The sequence below is a fragment of the Cebus imitator genome, unplaced genomic scaffold, assembly GCF_001604975.1.
Source record: "Cebus imitator isolate Cc_AM_T3 unplaced genomic scaffold, Cebus_imitator-1.0 Scaffold575, whole genome shotgun sequence".
Lineage (NCBI taxonomy): Eukaryota > Metazoa > Chordata > Mammalia > Primates > Cebidae > Cebus > Cebus imitator.
In genome coordinates this window covers 464,162-470,893 of record NW_016107890.1, presented here as the reverse complement: position 1 = coordinate 470,893, position 6,732 = coordinate 464,162, and positions in this window count along the sequence as shown.

The window sequence follows — 6,732 nt, the reverse complement described above, 5'->3', positions numbered from 1 at the left end:
ACCCCCATCTCTACAAGAAGTTTTTTTTAAAAAAGGACTGGTCACGTGGTCGATGGGTAGGGTGCGCGGTTCTCAGCGCGGCGGACACTCGCGTGCTAGAGGGTAGTTGCAGTCCTCAGCTCTTCCGCCTGAATAGCTGCGGTCACGTTTACTGCCAGGCATGCCTTCTGTGGCCCTTGTCGCCCTGTCCGCCCATCTTCCCCGGAAGGTTGGGAACTGCAGGCTCAGCACACACAATAAGGCTTCATTTGCATAGTCGAGGTCCCAGGACAAGTTGCCTGTGTGTTTACTTAGTTTTCTTTTGACCTCCCACCATTTTCTCTTAGTTTCAAAAAGAAGCAGCGATACAGAGTCGTTTAGGCAATAATCAACCCTCCCCCGTTCCCTGCCTCCGCTAATGCTGGTGGTCGCTCGCTGCCATCTCTGCGAAAAGGGATGGGCAGAACCGCCCGCTGTACCTGCTTCCCACCGGCCTGGGGCGAGGTGGAGGGGAGGACAGCTTTTCCTATCCCAAATCCTGAGATTAGGACCTCAGGGCTAAATCTTGCGTGGCAGTAAAAATTATTTGGAAGTTCTGTGCAGCCGTTCCAATATTCTGCTTTAACGTGCACGGAAATAGCCTAAGTCCAGGTGCCAGCCAGGGAAGCCACTCCGGGCCCCGCTGACTAAGCCCTGGACTGCTGGTCTGGAGTCGTTAGGTTGGGTCAACTATGACTCTTGACGTTGACTCATTCTCCTTAGGTGAGTGACTTAATCACTCGGCGCCTCAGCTTTTTCATTTATGAACCAAAGGTGATGATACACTTACCTCACAAGGGTGTGCTTTGGTAATGACTGTAACCAGCTTTGAAAATGCATTGGACTCTAGAAATGCTTCATAATAAGCAACCTCGTGCCTTCTTAAAGATCAGCTGTTTCTCCGGTTTGTTTTTATAACGAAGTTTACATTTTTTTATGTTTATTTTATTTGATTATGATGTACACCAGTGTAGTTTTAAAGTTTCATTTTTTTTTTCCGTTTACAACTGCAGCTGCCCTCAGTAGAGGATTTCATGTTCACGAAATTATTATTAAGCTCACAACAATCACTGGCAATCAGAAATTTGTCCCCACACTGGCATCTTACATTTCCTTTCCCTCTTAAGATACTGTGCTATCATTTCTCAAGACCGTGTTTTTTGCACAATCTGGCTATTACAAATAGAGATGTAGAAATCTAGGAGATTCCCAAGGTTCTAATGAAGAAGACACTGTCTCATTACTATTTCTCATGCTTCTTAATAATGTCGACGCTGGGAAAAGGAGTGTATGCAGGCTGCCCCTGCCTGTCTACTTATAGTGTTACTGAGGTCCAGAGCTGTGTCATACCTATTATTGAGTACATAATGGATGCTTGAGTTGACTAACACATAATTGAGGCTGTATAAGAACCCAAAGCTATTGCCTGTTCATATGTTTTGGTTTACCTGAATATCAGAAGTGATTAATGAAAGCTTTTGTCTAGCTTTCATTAGAGCTTAGCTCTACTAGGTTTTAAAGTAGGTAGAATTATAAAAGATAAACAGGTAAGTGGATTTCTACTTACAAAGCTATCTACAGTTAACTTAGACTATCCAAAGTAATTTCAGTTGATGGCATTGATATTTTCTGTTGCATAGATTTCCTATTTTCTTCCTACCTTCCTTCCTTTCTTCTTCTTCTTTTTTTTTTTGAGACAGAGTCTTGCTCTGTCACCAGTCACCAGGCTGGAGTGCAGTGGCACAATCTCGGCTCACTGCAACCTTTGCCTCCTGGGTTCAAGCAATTCTCCTGCCTCAGCCTCCCGGGTAACTGAGAATACAGGCTCATGCCACCACTCCCAGCTAAATTTTTTTTTGTATTTTTAGTAGAAACAGGGTTTTACCATGTTGGCCAGGATGGTCCTGATCTCTTGACCTCATTATCCACCCACCTCGGCCTCCCAAAGTGCTGGGATTACAGGCTTGAGCCACTGCACCCAGCCCCTTTCTTCTTTCTCTTTTTTTCTTTCTCTCTCTCTCTCTCTTTCTTCTTTCTTCTTTCTTCTTTTTTTTTCATGGTATCACTCTGTTGCCCACAGTGGAGTGCAGCGACATGATTATGGCTTACTGCAGCCTTGACCTTCTAAGTTCACGGGATCTTCCCACCTCAGCTTCCCAAGTAATTAGGACTACAGGCATGGGCCACTATGCCTGGCTAATTTTTTTTATGTTTTGCAGAGATAGGGGGAGGTAGTGGGGAGCCAACTGTGTTCCCCAGGCTGGTCTCAAACTCCTGGGCTCAAGCGGTCCCCCTGCCTGGGCCTACCAAAGTGCTGGGATTGCAGGCATAAGCCACCAGTCCTATTTTCTTTTTTTCTTCCTTCCCTCCCTCCCTTCCTTCCTCCCTGCCTCCCTCCCTCCCTCCCTTCCTTCCTTCCCTCCTTCCTTCCTTCCTTTCTTTTGAGATGGAGTCTCACTCTGTCACCCAGGCTGGAGTACAGTGGCACAGTCTTGGCTCACTGCAACTTCTGTCTCCTGGTTCAACTGATTCTCGTGCCTCAGCCTGCTGAGTAGCGGGGATTACAGGTACACACCACCATGCGTGGCTAATTTTCATATTTTTAGTAGAGATGGGGTTTCACCATGTTGGCCAGGCTGGTCTCAAACTCCTGACTTTGTGATCCACCCACCTTGGCCTCCCAAAGTGCTGGGATTACAGGCGTGAGGCACTGCACCAGCCTCAGATGTCCTATTTTCATGAAGCTGTTACATAACAGCAAAAAATCGATGAACTTGGCAAGGAAATACCTACATGGGACTGAAAACCAGTGATGTTCTTAAAATCTTTTTTTTAATTTTGAGATGGAGTCTTGCTCTGTCGCCAAGACTGTAGTGCAGTGTTACGATCTCGGCTCACTGCAACCTCCTCCTCCCGTGTTCAAACGATTCTCCTGCCTCACCCTCCCCTGTAGCTGGGATTACAGGCAGGTGCCGCCAAACCCGCCTAAATTTTTGTATTTTTTTTAGTAGAGACAGGGTTTCACCGTGTTAGTCAGGATGGTCTCGATCTCCTGACCTAGTGATCCACCCGCCTCAGCCTCCCAAAGTGCTGGGATTATAGGCGTGAGCCACCACGCCCAGCTTAAAACTTTTTTTAAACAAACAGTTTTTATTTTCATTAAGTTTTATCTTGATCAGTCAAACAAGACTTATGCTTTTACAATACTTATGGATGCTCTATTCTTTACGGATTAGTTTCTTTCCATTTTTAAAACAGTTTTCAACATTTATCTTTATTTTTTTTCAAGCACAGAGTTTCAGGAAAATCTCTGTTTTTGTATATGCTTTGTTGCATGTGTTTTATGACCATTCATGTGTCTTTGCCTATTTGAGATTCTACCGTGTCAAAGATTTAATGATTAGGTTTTTATGGATGTGTGTATGTGGTTGTTTTGATTCTGCCAATCTTAAATACACAGAGCTGAAATTTTATGTTTTATTTCTATATCCTTTTTCTCTGTTTATTCTCTATTATTCTCTTTGCTCTTCAAAGGACTTAAGATTCCAAGTTCATTTACCAAACCTACCAGAAACCATTCAACAAGTACTAAGTTAGTAATGGGAACTATATAATCAGTGGAGGATATTTAAAGGACACAGGAAGTACAGGCATTTCCTTCCCTGACTGTAAAATCTGGTTGGCATACTAAGTCATAGAAATATAAATAGTTCGGTACCCATATAAAGAAGTGTGACTAAGAACCAAAAGGATGCAGTTAACAAGCACCATAACTAGCACGCATTCACATAATGAGTGAGAGAGTCTCATACTTCCTTTCCTCATTTCATTCAGGACTCTGTTCCAAAGTCATCTCCTGAAAGAGGGCTTCCTTGATCACCCTATCCAAATTGCCTTTCTCATTACTCATTATCCCCTTACTCTGCTTTGGTTTTCTTTTTCTTTTTTTTTTTTTAGTTAATTAATTATTTATTTATATAATGATTTATTTATTTACTTAGAGGCAAGCAGGCAGGCTTGCATTTACTTATTTATTTATTTTCTTATTATTTTTATTATTTTATTTTATTTTATTTTTTTGAGATGGAGTCTTGCTCTGTCACCAGGCTGGAGTGTAGTGGCGAAATCTCGGCCCACTGCAACCTCTGCTTCCTGGGTTCAAGCGATTCTTCCGCCTCAGCCTCCAGAGTAGCTGGGACCACAGGCGCGTGCCACCACACCTGGCTAATTTTTTTGTATTTTTAGTAGAGTCAGGGTTTCACCGTGTTGGCCAGGATGGTCTCGATCTCTTGACCTTGTGATCCGCCCGCCTCGGCCTCCCAAAGTGCTGGGATTATAGGCCTGAGCCACCATACCCGGCCTGCTTTCATTTTCTTTAGGCCACTTCATATAACCCTAACTGTAAACTTGCTGTTATGTTAAACATAACCCTTAACCAGGTCCCAATGGTTACATGTTTAGGTAAATTCCAGTCTTGTATTATAATGTTCTAATGCATACATTTATGAGAAATGTGTTTTCCTGTTTAGATAATTCCCTTAGGAAAATTTTTCATCAGTAGAATTAAATGGTTTATAGGATACAAACATAGTTTTGACTGTTTATACAAATTGGAATTAATGTTGCTCTCCAAAAAGTGTGGTATCAACATGTCACAACAGCCTTACCAGTGTTGGGTAGTAAAGAAATTAAAAGAATATATTGTTAATAATTATTATTGCTAGCTTCAATATTTATTCATAGCCTTTACCTTTGTTCCATTACCTGTTATTTTGGAAATGTTGAAATCTACAAAAAATTTGAAACAATACAACGAAAACTTATAAACCCTTCACCTAGATTCTCTAGTTGTTAATCTTTGAATCAATAAGGATTGATAAGGGCCGGGTGCAGTGGCTCACACCTGTATTACCAGCACTTTGCAAGGCCGAGGTGAGTGTATCATCTGAGCTCAGGAGTTCCAAACTAGCCGGCCAACATGGAGAAACCCCGTCTCTACTAAAAATATAAAAATTAGCCAGGTGTGGTGGCATGCACCTATAGTCCCAGCTATTCAGGAAACTGAGGCAGGAGAATCGCTTGAACCCGGGAGGCAGAGGTTGCAGTGAACCGAGATCAAGCCACTGTATTCCAGCCTGGGCAACAAAGTGAGACTGTCTCAAAACAGACAAACAAACAAATAAGGATTGATAAGAATACTGATGTAATTTTGAAAACTATGTAGTAGCCAGTGGGCCTGTCCCTTATGGAAGAGTTATGGAAATGGTTAATAGAACATGGAGTCTCTAGGTGCAATATAGATGGGCAGCCAAGAAGAGTACTATTCAATTTGCACTATCAAAAAAAAAATTAAAAATCAGGGCTGGGCAAAGTGACTCACACCTATAATCCCAGCGCTTCAGGAGGCCAAGGCAGGAAGATTGCCTGAACCCATCAGCCTGGGCAACATGGTAAGCCCTGGTCTCTTAAAAAAATAATAAAAATAAAAATAGCCGGGCACGGTGGCTCAAGCCTGTAATCCCAGCACTTTGGGAGGCCGAGGCGGGTGGATCACCAGGTCAAGAGATCGAGACCATCCTGGTCAACATGGTGAAACCCCGTCTCTACTAAAAATACAAAAAATTAGCTGGGCATGGTGGCGCGTGTCTGTAGTCCCAGCTACTCAGGAGGCTGAGGCAGGAGAATTGCCTGAACCCAGGAGGCGGAGGTTGCGGTGAGCGAGATTGCGCCATTGCACTCCAGCCTGGGTAACAAGAGCGAAACTCCGTCTCAAAAAAAATAAAAATAAAAAAATAAAAATAAATAAATAAATAAATAAAAATAAAAATAAATGAGGGCCGGGCACGGTGGCTCAAGCCTGTAATCCCAGCACTTTGGGAGGCCGAGGCGGGTGGATCACGAGGTCAAGAGATCGAGACCATCCTGGTCAACATGGTGAAACCCCGTCTCTACTAAAAATACAAAAAATTAGCTGGGCATGGTGGCGCGTGCCTGTAATCCCAGCTACTCAGGAGGCTGAGGCAGGAGAATTGCCTGAACCCAGGAGGCGGAGGTTGCGGTGAGCGAGATTGCGCCATTGCACTCCAGCCTGGGTAACAAGAGCGAAACTCCGTCTCAAAAAAAATAAAAATAAAAAAATAAAAATAAATAAATAAATAAATAAAAATAAAAATAAATGAGGGCCGGGCACAGTGGCTCACACCTGTAATCCCAACATTTTGGGAGGCCGAGGCGGGCAGATCACCTCAGGTCGGCAGTTTGAGACCAGCCTGACCAATGTGGAGAAACCCCATCTCTACTAAAAAGACAAAAAATTAGCCAGTTGTGGTGGCACATACCTGTAATCCCAGTTACTTGGGAGGCTGAGGCAGGAGATCGCTTCAACCTGGGAGCCAAGATGGCGGCATTGCACTCCAGCCTGGGCAACAAGAGTGAAACTTCCTCTCAAAAATAAATAAATAATAAAAATAAAAATAAATGATGGATGCTAAGGAAACCATAGGCAGTTATACCCATAAAACATCACAGTCTCCTGCCAAGTTCCTGGACCTGAGCCTTTTTTTTCTTTTTTTTAAGAGGGGGTTTCACCATGATGGCCAGGCTGGTCTTGAACTCCTGACCTCAGGTGATCCACCCACCTCGGCCTCCTAAAGTGCTAGGATTACAGGTGAGAGCCACCGCACCCGGCCCTGAGCCAATTTTTAGACCCAAAAT